Source organism: Monodelphis domestica, chromosome 1 (assembly GCF_027887165.1).
Source record: "Monodelphis domestica isolate mMonDom1 chromosome 1, mMonDom1.pri, whole genome shotgun sequence".
Lineage (NCBI taxonomy): Eukaryota > Metazoa > Chordata > Mammalia > Didelphimorphia > Didelphidae > Monodelphis > Monodelphis domestica.
Genome location: NC_077227.1, coordinates 741,979,345 through 741,997,528, shown reverse-complemented (window position 1 = coordinate 741,997,528; position 18,184 = coordinate 741,979,345). Strand labels below are relative to the sequence as shown.

The 18,184-nt window shown below is 42.5% G+C and overlaps 1 protein-coding gene across 2 annotated transcripts in view; it reads right to left on the bottom strand.

Annotated features, from left to right (window-relative positions):
• The window catches only part of DOCK5 (dedicator of cytokinesis 5), a 235,271-nt gene that overhangs the window by 178,658 nt on the left and 38,429 nt on the right, over nt 1-18,184 (bottom strand). The gene's annotated exons all lie outside the window — the stretch shown is intronic.

Below are 18,184 nucleotides of genomic sequence, written 5' to 3'. Positions count from 1 at the left end.
ATTCCTCCTACAATAGAAGGGAAACACCCTGAAGGCAGGGATGGTCTCACTTCTGAAGGTCTCTGAATTTTGCACACTTCAGATATTTACTAAATGCAAGTCACCAATTTATCATCTCTTAAGCTGCACGTGTGGAGAATTAAAAAGCAGCTTTAAAAATGGAGGTGCTCAATGCACTAACACTGAGAAGAGAATAGCAGCCGCTTCTGAAAACAGCCCATCTCCCAGCAAGCCTTTCCATCCGATGGGTTTGCCGATGGCCATCTATCTCTGCCTTGTTTGTCCTGAACAATGGCTGGCATTCAGAGAGTTTTCAGCCTTCTGTCTCCGCCTGACTTTCGAACCCACTTTCAGAAGCCTCTTTCAGAGCCGGGAGGGATCCATGCATGTGTGTTATGAGGGCAGGGAGTAAACATGAGATATTGAAAGGCTGATGGGAGAGGGGAGAGGAAAAGAAAGAAGCGTGTCCTTCGATAGCAGAAGAATTTACAGCCTGTTCCCAGAAAGAACACGAAGTTTCTAGAAATCACGAGCTCAGAATGCCCATCCCGGATTAATAACTGACTCCGCTAGATACTTTATGCGATCAGCCAACATCACTGTGCCTCAGTTTCTCTATCTGCATTATATAATAATGTTGGGGAAGCTAGGTGGTACCATAGATAGAGCACCAGATCTGGAGGCAGGAAGATTCATCTTCTGAGATTAAATTCAGCCTCAGACACCAACCATATGATCCTGAGCAAGTTCCTTCACTCTCCTTGCCTCAGTTTCTTCATTTGTAAAATGAAATGGCAAACCACTCTTGAACCTTTGCCAAGAAAATCCATCAGGAGTCACAAAGTGTTGGACACCCCTGAAATGGGTGAACAGCCACACAAACAAGAATGTTGCCTAAATTAAATCGAATTCCTGCTTTGTATCCATCTTGGGCTTCTGTAACAATATAATAAATAGCCAGCATTCCTACAGCATTTTCAGGTTGACAGAGAGTTCATGAGATCCCTGGGACATTGGTGGTAATATTATTGTCACTTGGCAGGGGAAGACGCTGCAGCATATAAGGACTTTCCCACGAGCTCATGGCTAGGAAGTGTCTGGATTCAAACTCAGGTCTTCTTGACTCGAGGCCACGAACTCTATCCACTATACCATATGTCTGTCTCTTCTGTGACAGTGTGACAGTCATTAAATGATGGAGCATAGTTCACAGAGAAAGATTGGCGGTCAGAAGACATGGATTGCAGGACCAGTTCTTGTCCTCATTAGCTGTGTGACCTTAGGCAAGGTGCAAGACCTCTCTGGGCCCTAGTCCCTCATCTGGAAATTTGAGGGAGTTGGACTGGTGGTCCTCAAAGGTTCCTCTCCAACTCTAGTTCTAGGATTCTATGAACGTCTCTTGCCTCAGTTTCCCAAAGGAGAGGATTAGACTGAGACAAAAACGGCACCCAAGACTAGCTCTTCCTAGAGACAGTTAGGTGATATGATGGATAGAGAGCTGGTCTAGAATCAAAAAGCCCCGAGATCAAATCTGACCTCAGAAATTCACTGGTTATGGTGACCCTGGGCAAATCACTTAACCTCTGACTCAGTTTCTTTAACTTCATGGGGATAATAATAGCACTGACTTTCTAGGGATGTTGTGATAAATGAGATAATATTTGTAGATCCCTTAGCAGAGTGTCTGGCACATAGTAGGAGCTTCATCAATGCTTGTCCCTTTCCCTTCCTTCTTTTCTCTAAGATCCCTTCCATGTCTAAGTCTATGGCGCTATGCCGTGTTTCTAGTTACTCCTATTTTACAGATTCACGATGACTCAGGCGTCTCCAACCACCCTGGGTCCGGAAGGCCATTTCACCGGAATACAGCTTCTCTCAGGTCCTTACATGCTGGAAGTAATATTTTTTTTTAAATCACCACCTCCTCTGACTAGTAACGAATGGAAAGCAGAGGAGCCTGGGCTTGAATGGGAGCTTTGCTACTTGCAGATTGTTTATCCTGCCTGGAGGTATTTGTTTCCTCAGCTGGGAGATGCCCAAGATGGATGAAAGGACTTCCGAGGCCCATTCCAGCTCTACATCTATGATCTCCTGATCCCTCTCCATCGGGCACTAAGACTGGAAACCATAGATTCATCCTTTGAATGAACTATGAGATCCTAGAGGGAAAGGTAATGGATTTAGAGCCAGGGGAGCCAAGGGCCAAAACCTGGCTTGGCTACTTGCTCCCTTGGTGACCTTAAGTAACTTAGTCCCTTTCTCTGTGCCTCAGTTTCTTCAGTTGTAACACAAGAGGTTTGGAGAAGATGTTCTTTCAGGTCTTTAAGCTGCTTGAGAGCTGGGATTCCATCCCATCTAAGATCCTTTCTAGGGGCAGGACATTACATTTGGGGAGACTATATTATGGAGCTTCCAATTTATTCTGTCCAAGGATGTCATTAATCCCAACTAAGAATCCATCCATCCTTTCTTCCTTTCTTGCTTTTTTTGTAAACCATACCTTCTGTCTTGGAATCAATACTGTGTATTGGTTCTAAGGCAGAAGAGCGGCAAGGGCTAGGCAATGGGGGTCAAGTGACTTGCCCAGGAAGTGTCTGAGGCCAGTTTTGAACCCAGGACCTTCCTGCCTCTGGGCCTGGCTCTTAATCCACTGAGCCACCCAGCTGTCCCTCTTTCTTTTTTATCAAGGGAAAAACTGAGACACTGATTCGGAAATGGCTGCAGGTTAAGGTTGGAGCCAAGTCAAACCTCAACGTGCCAGCTAAAGGAGAAGAGCTTCACTAGTTGACCACAGAATCGTTATTTCTCTTTGTGGTTAAAATGCCAAGGCCACTCTTCATTGGTCCACAATAAAGACGTGGACCATTCAATTGAGGTTGCTTTTCACTGTTTTCAGTGAACCGGGGCTGTCTCTCACCAAAATGGCAGCTGGTTCTAGAGTTTTGGCTCTGTTCCTACACCTGGTTCTATGTTCCACTGTTGTTAGAAGCAATATCTAGAAAGATATTCTGAACCAAGCAGAGTGAAACGGACTACAACGTACAATCATGCTTCATTCATGACTTTTCGCCAGGTCCAATGAGATTACAACGCATTTAATGGAGAGACAAAAATCATTTCCATTTGAGTCTCAACTATCCCCTGAGAAGGGAAAGTATTCAAAGCTGAGCCAAACTGTGCGATGGAATAAGCAGACAGTGTCCAGAAAGGATACAAGATATCTTCCGTCCAATTTAATTCTAAAACCATTTGCTAAAGCCCTACCGCGTGCCAAGGACCATATTAGCTACTGGAGATGCAAAGGCAAAATCCAAGTCTCTTCCCTCAAGGAGTATTGGGCTGAATGCAGAGGATTTGAATTAAAAAAAACAAGAAGATCCCTGCCTGCAAGGAGGTTATAGCTTAACATTTTAACAGGGAATGTCAAATGGCAGGAAGGAGCGGCCAAGGAGGAGTGGGGCCCTGTAAGACAGAACTAAAAAAGAAAGACTCCATGAAGGAGATCACACCTGAGCTGAGCCTTGAAGGAAGAACACAGAATCACAGATCCGGAACAGACATCAGTGATCATTTAGACTTAGAATGTAGGTGGGTCAAAGACATGCAGCCCACAGTATTTGCAAGTGCTAGAACCAGAGGAAAATGTAATTGGGAAATAGTCATTTCATTTTTTTTTCTGATTACATGTAAAAACAATTTGTAACATTTGCTTTTCAAATTGCTCTCCTGGTTCTGCTCATTTCACTCTGCATCAGTTCTTGGTAAGTCCTTCAAGATTTTTCTGAAATCACGTTGCTCATCATTTCTTATAGGAAGTACAATAGTATTCCTTTAGTGTTCCTTAATGTGTGGGCATCCCTTCAATTTTTAATTCTTGGCCAACACAAAAGAGCTGCTGTAAATAAAGTAGGACCCTGTATCAATGGGAGATATATTCTAAGACCCAAGAAGATGGATGAAACTAGAGCTAAAAGTAGACACATGTTGACCCCAGACATATGTACTTTCTCTCCCCATTGCAATGCCTCCCTCCCTCCCAAAACAGGAAAGTTTTCAAAGTAAAAGTGAAAGCAGAACTGAGCTGTTTTAGTGGTCCTCCAGCACTTGGCAGCTGATCCCTAAAAAATGAAAACAGGGAAAGTAAAACTCAAGGTAAGGAAGAAGGTGGGGTGTGTGTGACTGTATTTTTGTACATATGGGCCCTTTTCCTTTTCCATAATAATATATAGAACCCGTAGTTGGTCAAAAAGTAGTCACCATTTTTATAGCCCTTTGGGCCTAGTTCCAGATTGCTCTCCAGAATGATTGGATCTCTTCACAACTCCACCAACAATGCATTAGTGTCAAATGGGAAATATTTAACAAAACAAAATAAAATGAAACCTAGATAACATTGCATTTGAAAAATAAATCAATATGCAGTCCATAGGGATATCTAAGTATGGATTGGTGGCTGTAATTTTGATTTTACTTTTGACATTCATGATATAGATCAAATCATATCCCAAAGAGAATCCTCACCACCTAATGAATATATGACCATCATCTTCTTGAGAACATACAAAGAAAGGGGAATTTGAGGCATCTTAGTTTAGTGGATAAGACTCTGGACAACTTGGAGTTAAGAATATTTAAAGGGGGCAGCAGGGTAGCTCAGTGGATTGAGAGCCAGGTCTAGAGATAGGAAGTCCTAAATTCAAATCTGGCCTCAGACATTTCCCAGATGTGTGACCCTGGGCAAGTCACTTGACCCCCATTGCCTAGTCCTTATCACTCTCCTGCCTTAAAACCAATACACAGTATTGATTCCAAGATGGAAGGTCAGGGTTTAAAAAAGAAAAAGAATATTTGAGTTTGGGGGCAGGTAGGTGACTCATTGGATTGAGAGTCAGTCCTAGAGATAGAGGTCCTGGGTTCAAATCTGACCTCAGACACTTCCTAGCTGTGTGACTCTGGGCAAGTCGCTTAGCCTCCATTGTCAGCCCATACTGCTCTTCTGCCTTGGACCCAATAAACACTCCTGATTCTAAGACAGAGCATAAGAGTTTAAAAATAAAAGAATATTTGGGTTCAAATCCTGTCACACGCACACTTACTTACTGTGTGACCCTGGGCAGTTTTCTGTTGGGATCAATGGCACCTACGCTCTAAAGCGATGGTCTTATGAGAGGAGGAGATGAAGAAGGAATGTTTTCCAGAATCGGAACTACAAACGTGGGGAGTTGGGAGATGGGATGTAGTTCAGAGTAGCCCAATTTGGCTGGGATGGAGAGTGACTTAAAGTCTATGCACTGAAGCTGGAGAGGGAAATCGGAGCCAGATGATGGGGACGTCAATACAGGGCTGCGGAGCTGGTATCATATTTTAGAATGAACCGGAGGGCTGAGGGCTGAGGTAGTCATTTGGAAACCTGATATTCTGTGAATCCAACTGACTTCCAGCAAAGGCTCTGGGAAACAGACATGCTGGTGTGAGCCTCCTGCAGCTCTGCGCTCACCAGCCATGGGGAAAGTGTCTACAGGCACAGCCAAATTCCTAGTTCTCCAGGACGGCAGGAATTTAATAAAACTCCTCATCCTGTATTTGGACAAGTTTATTCAAAATGAAATCGGATTTGCTAGGCTTATTTCATGGCCGCTAATACCCCTTGTGTTCCTTGGCTTGGGAGAGGAAGAGGAAAGGTAATGACCTCCTGGGATGGAGTGGAGGTAGCAGGAAGAGAAGGAAAGACAACGGGAGGCAAGCGAGAAAGAAAGGGATGGAGGAAGCGTCAGAAGTCAAGTCTCTGACTCCAAATCCTTCTGCTTTTCCCACTGTCTGATAGGACTTTGCCAAACTTAACTCATGATCTGAATGAGGTGGGATCCTCTGAATTGCTCAAAGATTTGTTATGAATGACGGCATTTTTAGTTGTCGTTGAGCTTCACACACACCAACAGATGTGAGCATTCCCATATACAATGCGTGAAAGGAAGACTGTGCATACAGCCAGGACCTCATTATGGACAGCTGGTTTTCCTCAACATCCAAACATGGCCCACTTTGGTTCACTCTGAACCTCCTTCTCTTCCCTCCTTTCCTTTTTTTGAAAAGCTTCACTGATCTTAGCCACTCTTTCCTCCCCATCTTACTTTGACTCTTCCATGTCAAAACACACACATACACACACATGGTGTATATGTATAAATATAAATATTTTATTTATTAATATAATAATATAATATAATATAATATGATATGATATGATATGATACGATACGATACGATACGATGCGATGCGATACGATGCGATACGATATAATACGATAGGATAGGATAGGATAGGATAGGATAGGATAGGATAGGATAGGATAGGATAGGATTGATACAATATGATACGATACGATATGATACGATATGATACGATATATAATATGATACGATATGATACGATATAATACAATATAATACAATACAACATAATATAATATTGTATTATTATATTATATTATATTATATTATATTATGTTATGTTATATTATATTATATTATATTATATTATATTATATTATATTATATTATATTATATTATATTATATTATATTATATTATGATATAATATATAAATATATTAAATAAATATAAAATCAAATGAAAAAATCTACTCAGTGGTCATTTCCAAAAATGAACATCATGTTCTGCACCTCCAGTCCACCTCTGTGACTTTTAAAAAACCCTTACCTGCGGTCTTAGACTTAATATTGTATATTGGTTTCAAGACAGAAGAGTGGTAAGCACTGGGAATTGAGGTTAAGTGACTTGCCCAGGATCACACAGCTAGGAAGCGTCTGAGGCCAAATTTGAACCCAACTCCCTAGGCCTGGCTCTCAATCCACTAAGCCACCTACCTGCCCCATACCACTGGGACCTTTGGAGGGGACAGTGTCAACTTGACAGCCAGCATGGACTAATGCACAGCTCCATCCACAATGCATTAATTGAGCCTGTCCTCCCACAATCCTTCCAACAATTGTCATTTTCTTTTTTTTTTTAATCTTTGCCAATCTGAGAGGTATAAGCTGAAATTGTCAATTCATATATTCTTAATTGTTAGTGATTTCGAGCATTTAATCTTGTGTCCATTGGTCAGTTTTCTTCTTTTCAGAAAAGCTCGTCTATTTCACTTGACCTTATCTCTGGGAGAATGCATGGCCCCTGTTTTTATATATTTAAAGCAGATATCTGAGCTATCAGCCTCTTATCAGAGAAACTGAATATAAAGTATTCTCCCAGAAAAAGCTGAATTTTAGGTAATTGACCTGGCCCACTTAATTTCTCTGAAAGAACAAGAGCTTTTCCCCAATAAATAAATGCTCAGGATAAAAACAAGTCGTTTTCAAAAGAAGAAATCCAAGTTATCAACAGATACCCTAGAAAATTGCTCCAGCTCAAACAATTAGAAAAATGCAAATGCAAACGCAAACAACTCAGATTCTAATGAGAATCCATCAAATTGGCAAAGAGGTCAAAAAATAAACATGATTAATGCTAGAAGGGCTGTGGCACACTGTTGTGCAGGTGTGAGTTGATTCAGCCAGGCTGGGAAAAGAATGTAACATTTTCCCCCCAGATTCAAAATAATTACATACCCTTTGATTCAGTGATACCCACTACTAGGCTTATACCCTGAAGAGATCAAAGAGGGAAGAGAGCCACATATAAAAATAATTGTAGCAATACTTTGTTTTGAAATAAAAACCCGAAAACTAAGGGAGTGTCCATCATTTGGGAGAAAGGCTAAAGAAATTCTGGTTCATATGTGAATGTAGGGCAACAAAGTGGGTACTGGGCATGGAATAAGGAAGATCTGAGTTCAAATCCAGCCTCAGATTTCCTGGATGTGTGACCCTGGGCAAGTCACTTAATTCACTTTGCCTAATCCACTGGAAAAGAAAATGTCAAAGCACTGTGGTATTTTTGCCAAGAAAACCCCAAATGGGGTCATGAAAAATTGGACATGACTGAAATGATTGAACATGTGAATGTGATGGATACAATACTGATGTGCTTTGAGAAATGATAAAAGACTCCCAGAAATCTGGAAAGACATATAAACTGATCCAGAGAAAATAGGCTGAACCATAGAGCAGGTAGGTGGTTCAATGGCAAAAGTACCAGATCTTGATTTAGGAGGATCTGGGTTTAAATTTGGCCTCTGATGCTGGGCATCATTTGCCTAGCCCTTGTGCTTTTGTCTTAGTGTTACAAAGACAGAAAGTAAGGATTAAAAAAAAAAGAGGGTGTTCAGTGGATTGAGAGAGGTCCTACTCAGACACTTTCTAGCTGTGTGACCCTGAGGAAGTCACTTAACTCCCATTGTTCTTCTGTCTTAGAACCAATATACAGTATCAATCCTAAGATGAAAGGTAAGAGTTTAAAAAAATTTTTTTAATGAATTAAAAAATTTTAAAGGGGGTAAAACCAGGAGAAGGACTTAATACAATGACTAACAAAATAATAATGATAATGCTTATAATTACAGAATAACTTTGAAAACCTTAAAAACAGTGATTATTGCTAAACCCCACAACCCTAAGAATCAACAATGAGTCAATCTTTCCATTTCCTCACAGAATCTTTATGGATGCCAGATATAGGATAGAAACTAAAATTTTAGCACGAGAGAAGATCAATTCATTTCACTGAACAAAATACTATAATTGTTTCCTTCTTTGCTTTTTCCTTATGTTTATTGCAACCAACTTTCATCCCAATCTCGCACTTCTTCCAGTCAAGAAATTCTCTCATGTCAATTATGTGTGTGTGTTCATACACATACATGTGGCAAAACAAATTTATTGGCTGTAAATAGAGCACATGAGAACAGAGAATCAGCCAAGGCCAATGGAAAGCCATATGGTGGGTATGAGTAGGATGATGATAAACAAGGAATGACGAAAGAGAAACAGTGTAAGAAAGGCCATCAAGGAAATAGATGGCTGGAAAAAAAAAAGATGGGCAGGTGATGAAGCAAGATCTAGAAATAATGGATGAATAGCCCAGGTGCTACTCCGAAATCCACTCAAAATCAAGAGAAAGTATGGCAAGTCTCCATGTTGGGTGGGCCCCTTATTGCAAAGGTATGGACCCATGGACCAGAGTCACAGGAGATGGATAGACTGCGTCCTTAGGTTTTGAAGATAAAGTTTCTGTAACCGTCTCTTATTCTCTTTTCCCGCTAATGTGATCAGGAAAACTTCTCTTTATTCAGGCTTTTAATTTTGTTCTTTCTCTTTCCTCTACTTCAAGGGATTATTAATAAATCTTATAAAATATAATACTTGGAGTTATTGGATATTAATTTTAATCTTATACCAGGAACCAACACACAGATTGATTCTAAGATGGAAGGTAAGGGCTTTAAAAACAAACAAACAAACAAACAAACAAACAAACACTGTCTCATACATCCTCACAACAACCCAGGGAGGTAGGTGATATTATTATTATTCTGATTTTACTCCCCTGATGTTCTTGAACAAAAGAGCAAAATAGAAATTGAAAGAATCCACCAATCACCTCAAGAAAGAAATCACCAAATGACAACTCCCAGGAATATTATAGCTAAATTCAAGCCAAGGAGAAAACACTGCAAGCAGCCAGAAAAAAACCAATTCAAATACCAAGAAGCTACAGTCAGGATTACACAGGACTTGGCAGCCTCCACATTAAAGGATTGGAAGGCTTGGAATGATATTCTGGAAGGCAAAAGATCTAGGTTTACAACCCAGAGTCACCTATCCAGCAAAACTGATTATATTTTTTCAGGTGAAAAAAAATGGTCATTCAATAAAATAGAATAAAATAGAAGATTTCCAAACATTCCTGATGATAAGACCTAAACAGAAAATATGATGCCCAAACATAGGACCAAAGGGAAGTCTTAAAAAGGTAAATAAGAAAAGTTTAAGAGACTCATTTGGGTCAAACTATATTTATTCCTACATGGAAAGAAGCTATTTGTAATTCTTAAAAAAAAAATTATCAATAGTAGAGCAGTTAGAAGGAGAATACTTAGAGGATCAGGAAGTAAACTGATTAGGATGAAATAATATGCAAAAAAAATTAAGTGGTGAAAAAGAGGATTATAGTGAGAGGAAACAGAAAAGAGATGGGATGGGGTAGATTATCCCACTATTAGAGTGGAGGGGAGGATGAGGGTGGTGATGGACAATGCTTAAACCTTACTCTCATCCTAACTGCTTCAGAGAGAAAATATGATTGTTCTGATTTTACAAAGAAACTTGTCTGAGGCTAAGAGATGTTTAGTGACTTGCTCAGGACCACATAGCTAGTGACAGACTGAATATGAAACTAGGACTTCCTGACCCCTGAGTCAACTCTTTTCTCACTTCTCCATGCTTCTTTTTACTGAAATTATTTATATCTGCTAGATAGCTAAATAGGTTCAGGGCTGGAGTCAGGTAGATTGGAGATCACATTTAACCTCAGATGCATTTGTGCCCCTTGGTCAAGTCACTTAACTTCTGTTTGCCTCAGTTTCTTCAACTGTAAAATGCTGATAAGAATAGCATCTGCCTCCCAGGATTTTTGTAAGGATGAAAAGAGGAAATATTTATAAAAAGTGTTTTGCATAGTTGCTGGCACATAGTAGATACCATATAAATGTTTATTTCCTTCCTCCCTTCCTTACAGCTACTAATTCAGTCCTCACCACATTTCTATAACAGCAGCTGTTGTTGCTGGGTCATTTTTCAGTCATATCCAACTCTTCCTGACCCCATTTGGGGTTTTCTCCACAAAGATAGTGGAGTGGCTTGCCATTTCCTTCTCCAGCTTACTGTACAAATGAGGAAACTGAGGCTAATGGGGTTAAGGGACTTGCCCAGGGTCATGCAGCTACTATGTCTGAGGATGAATATGAACTCGGCTCTTCCAAATCTGAGGCCCACCACTCTATCCACTGAGTCACCTAGCTATGCTCTAGTTCTGTAGTTTTGTTTTGTTTTACAACTGAGAGCAATCTTTTGTATAAGTTTTTCATTTAATTCAAACAATAGTCCTCTGGCATTTGTGCAGTGTTTGGCACGCAGTAAGAGCACAGTAGATGCTGACTTGACTTAGAGCCAGCCAGTATTGCTTTCTCCCTTCCAAAGACGAGCAAAGAGAGTCCCAAACAAATCATTGACTGAGTCCGTGATGGGCTGATTGATCCTAGAATCTGGATCTATTGATTTGCAGTTCGGTCCTCCAGATGGAATCCCCCACACCGCTCCCCAGAAACCCAGAAGCAAGCCATTTTCAGTGTCTTGAATTTCCCTGTTCCTCCAAAGGAGGTGATTTTTCTTTATTTCATCTGACCATCACAACCCTGTCAAGTAACTAAAAAGCATCACTATTATCACCCCTCATCACGTTTGTCCTTCCTTTGAGGCGAGAGGGGGTAACTGAATGGGCGGTGGATTGGGAGGCAGGCTCCGTGGCCAGTATCGACTATTTCTGTGGCCACAGAGAAGTCCTGTTGGGAAAGGGCGAGGGCTGGACCCAACACGCCAGCCCTGTAGATGAAGTCATGTGAGCTGAGTTCATTGGTTTGGTCTTCAGGGTCTCTCCTGCTCTTGTTCATCTATGAGCCAAGGTCTGTTGGCAACACTACGAGCCACAAAGAATTCCACGTAACCGAGATCTAGCTTTGCCTTTTCTCTTTGGAGCCTAAGCCACTTCCTTCCTTTTAAAGGTAGAGGGGAAAGAGCTAAGTCAACAGGCTTCAGCGAGTCTTGCTTCTTCTACAAACACCCTGTGGGACGTTGGAGGAAATCACCGAACCTTTTTATATATGTTTACACACAGAAACCGAGAAGGCTGCCATAGATCGTCTCACCGTCCTCTTCCAGTTGAGACGTTCCAAGAGCGTATGATGCACTAATACCGATATTTCTAGACAAATTCAACTCAATAAACTCTTCTTGTGTTTCTCCTGGGTACAGAGCCCTCTACTAAGCCCACATACAGTGCCAGCCTCCACACAGATCCCTCTAACATACAGTACTACAGTTATTTTACTAGGGTATGAGAAACACGTTAGGCAAGAGATACTCTTGCAATTAATACATGGTTGAAGAATGGGAACAGGAAGTTCCTGAAAGGAGACAAAGTAAGCTGTTAACAAGCACATGAAGAGCATACTCTGAATCCCATATTAATTAGGGAGAATTTCAGAAGCAGTGTTGGACATGTGATGAACTTGGTAGGTAGAAATCCCACCTCGGACATTACCTGTTTGATTCCGAACCATCTGAGGCTCAGATGGTCAATCTGTAAAATGGGAGGGGAGGGTCAACTCGATGGTCTCTAAAGTCCCTTCCAGCTTTAACTCTATGAACCTTTATCTTATATATATATCTATATCTTATAATATATTATCTTATAAATTCAATGATTCTGAGGATCTACTTATACTCATCCCAATGGCAAAAATGATTTTTTATAAAGGAAATAATGGGGGCAGCAGGGTGGCTCAGTGGACTGAGAGTCAGGCCTAGAGATGGGAGGTCCTGGGTTCAAATCTGGCCTCAGACACTTTCCAGCTGTGTGACCCTGAGCAAGTCACTTGAGCCCCATTGCCTAGCCCTTACCACTCTTCTGCCTTCGAGCCAATACAGAGTATTGACTCCAAGACAGAAGGTAAGGGTTTAAAAAATAAAATGAAATAAAAAGGAAATAGTTCAAATCTGATCTCTAGTCATGTGACCCTGGACAAGTCACTTTGCTGCCCTTACCTCTCTTCTACCTTGGGATCAACATACATATTATTGAGTCTAAGATGAAAGGGAAGGGTTTAAAAACAACAACAACAAAAAGAAATAACAACTGTGGGAGGGGCCAAGAGAAGCAAGACACTGTTGGTGGTCTAGTCATTCTGGAAAGCCCTGTGGAACATACCCCTTAAGACTCTAACTTCTGCATTCCCTCTGAGTCAGGAATTCCACTCCTCATCCTTTTCCCCAGAGACATCAAAGAAAGAAGAAAAAGATTCCTATGTTCATAGCTAGGAGGTGGAAACAATGGGATGCTCATCAACTCAGGACTGGCTAACGAAAAAGGAAAAATAAGTGAGAGAAATAGGCTGGAGAAACAGGAATGAATCAAATTTGTAGAGTTATAGAAAATGAATGTACAGGTAGGAAACAAGTCCCAAGAGGAAGATAATGAACTAGCCCAGCAGAGTGACTGCTAGGCTAGAAGGGTCTTCTAGCCTAAAGCCTTCTAAGGAAGATGAATAGAAATAAATAGCCCTAGAGGGGAGCAGCTGGGTAGCTCAGTGGATTGAGAGCCAGGACTACAGACAGGAGGTCCTGGGTTAAAATCTGGCCTCAGACACTTCCCAGCTGTATGATCCTGGGCAAGTCACTTGACCCCCATTGCCTAGCCCTTACCACTCTTCTGCCTTGGAACCAATACACAGCATTGATTCTAGGGTGAAAGGTAAAGGTTAAAAAAAAAATAGTCCTAGAGGAAAGAACGAGATGGAATTTATTCACTTGGATTAGTTGTAGGTTATGAAGAGGCAAAAGCAGATCTGATGTCAGGAAAAACTTCCTAATAATTTTGGATATTCCAAAGAGAATGGGCTGCCTAGATAGAAGATAGCGCCTCCCATCTCTGATGTCTTTAACCTGAATGGGTAACTACCTTTTAGGAAAGGTGGTAGAAGAGGATTCCTCCCCAGGGGTGGGCTGGACCACTTGGCCCCTGAGATTCTGGCATCCTGCATCGAGAAAGAGAATTCATTCTGTCTATTGCACAGGACTAGACTAAGAGCTCTGGACCCAGCTGGACAGCAGATTCCAGACCTAAGGTTATATAGGTTGGGACAGCTTTTCTGGGAGCAGCAACAGCTCTAGCTTACAGCCCAGTCCTGTGTGTATATATGTTGTCTCCAAGGTTAGAATGTAACGCCTCGAGGACAAGGACTGTTTCACAGTGGCTTAAGTCTATAGTAGCTAGTACGTGGCCTGGTATATATAGTCAAAGGGCTGAATAAACCTCTTCCAGGGACTTCATGGAATCTAGTCTCAGCCTCAGAAGCAGAAGGAGCAAGTCCTAGATGTAGGGCGAAGGGCTGGGGGCTGGGGGTGGAATTGGTCACCAGAATTCCATCATATGCTTTTGCTAAGCCGACTGTGTGGTCGGAGAAGGGCATCACTTGATGAGTCTTCCTCTTACGGATTCATTCTTTCCAGGAAGAAGCAAGATTTGCTTCTGTTCATGTCTCAGACCCAGAAATCACAGGCTTTTACAAATGTCTCCTGTCCTTCTCTGGGTCTGGAGTAAAGAGGCTGGGCATCTCAGAGGTCATCTCGTCCAACCTTTACTCAGAAAAGTAGTCCCTTCTACAAGATCAGACTAGGCTTGAAGACCCCCAAAGCGCCAGAAATGAGAGCCTCTAGAGACAGCCCAGTGCGTGTAAATTTGGCTCTGTGGGGGCCTGGTGGAGTGGAGCCCCGCAGATCGATCCATCTTATGCTCTCAAGTCCCATCCCAGCCATCTTTTCTCCAGGTTAAACATCTGAAGCTTCTTCAATCAATCTCCATGATCCCTCTTCAAAGAAGAGACATGGTGGTGGCAACCACCATGGAAATACCAAAGTTAGGGCTTATAGGGTGAAAGGTAAAGGTTAAAAAAAAAATAGCCCTAGAGGAAAGAACGAGATGGAATTTATTCACTTGGATTAGTTGTAGGTTATGAAGAGGCAAAAGCAGATCTGATGTCAGGAAAAACTTCCTAATAATTTTGGATATTCCAAAGAGAATGGGCTGGGGAAAGCTGCTCTCCTCTGGATCCCTGCAGTTCTCTGACCTCAGGCCCACTGTCTGTCTTCTGTCTGGAAATGACAAAGCAGTAGAAGGAAGGCTTATCAAATGATGCTCATCTCTGGCCAGTCAGCGGCCCTCCTAGCAAAAGACACATGATAGAATTCTAGTCACCAATCCTCTCTCTCTCCCTTTTCCTCTCTGTCTCTGTCTCTGTCTCTCTGTCTCTGTCTCTGTCTCTGTCTCTCTCTTTCTCTCTCTCATCTCCCTCCCTCCCTCCCTCCCTCCTTCTCTGTCTGTCTGTCTGTCTGTCTGTCTCTCTCTCTGTCTGTCTGTCTTTCTCTGTGTGTTTCTATATATGTTTCTTTTTCTCTGTCTCTTTCACTCCCTTTCTCTCTTTCTCTGTGTGTGTCTGTTTCTTTTTCTCTCTGTGTCTGTCTCTGTCTATATTTGTTTCTTTTTCTCTTTGTCTCTCTCTGTGTCTCTGTCTCTTTGTTTTCCTCTGTCTCCTTCTCTGTGTGTGTGTTTCTGTGTCTCTTTCTTTATATGTTTCTTTTTCTCTCTGTCTCTCTCTTTCTCTTTCTCTGGGTGTCTCTCTTTATATATAGTTTCTTTTTCTCTTTGTCTCTCTCTGTGTCTCTGTCTCTTTGTCTTCCTCTGTCTCTTTCTCTGTGTGTCTCTTTCTCTGTCTCTCTCTGTGCCTCTCTTTCTCTATATATATGTTGCCTCTGTGTGTCTCTCACTTTCTCTCTATCTCTATATCTGTTTCTCTTTCTTTCACTCTGTCTGTCTCTTTGTCTCTCTCTCCTTTTCTCTCCTTTGCCTCCAGAAGTAGTCTTACTAGTAACTCCCGAGGACTCTGTAAGTTTCTCGAGGGCCAGGACTGTTTCATTTTTGCACTGGTCTCTCCAGTTCTGACCATAGTATTTAGCACATAGTAGGCGCTAAGTAAGCGATTGATGATTATTTATGTTGTGTTTAATTGGTATATATATTTTCTTCTGTTTACATTATTTATATTATCATACTTCCCCCCAACAGAATGTAAGGTCTTTGAGGGCAGAGATAACTTTGTTTTTACCTTTGCATTTCGAGAGTCTAACATAGAGCTTAACATATAGTAGGGCCACAGGAAATACTAGAAGATTGATGAAGTTTTTCTTCTTTTCCTCTTCTAATTTAAACCCTCACCTTCCATCTTAGAATTCATATTGTGTTTAGTCCCAAGACAGAACAATGGTAAGAGCTAGGCAATGGGAGTTAAGTGACTTGCCCAGGGTGACACAGCTAGAAGGTGTCTTAGGCCAAATTTGAACCCAGGGCTCTAAACCTGGCTCTCCATTCACTGAGCCACCCCGCTGTCCCCCGTGTCCTACTTTCTAAAGTGTGTATTCAGGAACCTCTTGTCTCAACTACGAAAATCAAAAGAGGAAGGAGCAAAGTCCTCAAGAATTAGTTCCCTAAATGCCAGGATATTTTGGGACTCTGGAACAGGTTTGCTGGCCAAAGCATGAAATTTCATTAATCTTTATGAAAACCCTTGAAGCCTCTTCACCACGCAAATGGCTCAGTGCGCTGGGCTGGGAGGCCCAAATATTCTCGCCGGGTTCCAGCGATTGAGAAAGACAGACGTGTTTACGATTCGGGGATTAGGGTGGCTGTAATTCTGGCTGGGATTTTGATTCAGGGAGTTATTGGGGGGGGGGGGAGGAGAGAAAGAAAACGACTATTTCTCTGAAGGCTGCTTGACTGGAAGGTTCTCCGATGGAGGACTCGGGGGGAGACGCGCCCCAATGGGGGCCAGAGCGATGTCAAGTTCAAGGGGAAACAAGAGCTTCTTCTCCCACTGAGAGCTCCCCAGTTTTCCACATTCTGAAAACCTTCAGGGAAGAGCGAAAGCCCAAATAGCCATAACACAGAAAGGCAAGTCGCCGAGAGGCACTTCAGTGCCCAGAAGATAAGACAACCAGAGATTATCGGCTCATTCGGTTATTGGGAGCTTCTTTCTTTTTGCTTTGAAACATCTTTTTCTTTTTAAAGAGAAATAAACAACCATATCAGGATGCGCACTTTGGAAGAGAGGAGGCACCCAGGGGAGGCTCTGGTAACCCAAGCCTGCCTTTCCATGTCCCGATTTGATTTCATCCGGGGAATGGGGGAAACCCTCCCCGCTGCTTAGGTCTCTGCTCTTCATTAGTCTCCCATGGAGTCTGGTGTTTAGCTTTCCAGCTCTCATTCCCATCCCACACACTGGGCCCCTGAGCCCCTCACTTCCCTCGCCCCCTCCCAGATCCATGTCACAGAGCTTTTCAAACAAACTTGCCCACCCACAAGTCTTGCTTGATCCAAGGAACTGTTTCAAGAATCAGCCCTACCCATGACTCCCATGACGAAGTAGCAAGAAGTTATATTTGAAAGAGGCAGCTGGGTGGCTCAGTGGATCAGGAGCCAGGCCTAGAAATAAGAGATCCTGGCTTCAAAATCTGGCCTCAGACACTTCCCAGCTGGGTGACCCTGGGCAAGTCACTTAACCCCCATGGCCTAGCCCTTATCACTTTTTTGCCTTGGAACCAATACACAGTACTGATTCAGAGATAGAAGGGTGAAGGAAAAGGAAAAGGAAAAGGAAAAGGGAAAGGAAAAGGGAAAGGGAAAGGGAAAGGGAAAGGAAAGGAAAGGGAAAGGGAAAGGAAAGGGAAAGGGAAAGGGAAAGGGAAAGGGAAAGGGAAAGGGAAAGGGAAAGGGAAAGGGAAAGGGAAAGGGAAAGGAAAGGGAAAGGGAAAGGAAAGGAAAGGAAAGGAAAGGAAAGGAAAGGAAAGGAAAGGAAAGGAAAGGAAAGGAAAGGAAAGGAAAGGAAAGGAAAGGAAAGGAAAGGAAAGGAAAGGAAAGGAAAGGAAAGAAAGGAAAGGAAAGGAAAGGAAAGGGAAAGGGGAAGGGAAGGGAAGGGAAGGAAGGGAAGGGAAGGGAAGGGAAGGGAAGGGAAGGGAAGGGAAGGGAAGGGAAGGGAAGGGAAGGGAAGGGAAGGGAAGGGAAGGGAAGGGAAGGGGAAGGGAAGGGAAGGGAAGGGAAGGAAGGGAAGGGAAGGGAAAGGGGGAAGGAAGGGAAGGGAAAGGGGAAAGGGAAGGGAAGGAAGGGAAGGGAAGGGAAAGGGAAGGAAGGGAAGGGAAGGGAAGGGAAGGGAAGGGAAGGGAAGGAAGGGAAGGGAAGGAAGGGAAGGGAAGGGAAGGGAAGGGAAGGGAGGGAAGACGAGAGGAGAGGAGAGGAGAGGAGAGGAGAGGAGAGGAGAGGACGAGGAGAGGAGAGGAGAGGAGAGGAGAGGAGAGGAGAGGAGAGGAGAGGAGAGGAGAGGAGAGGAGAGGAGAGGAGAGGA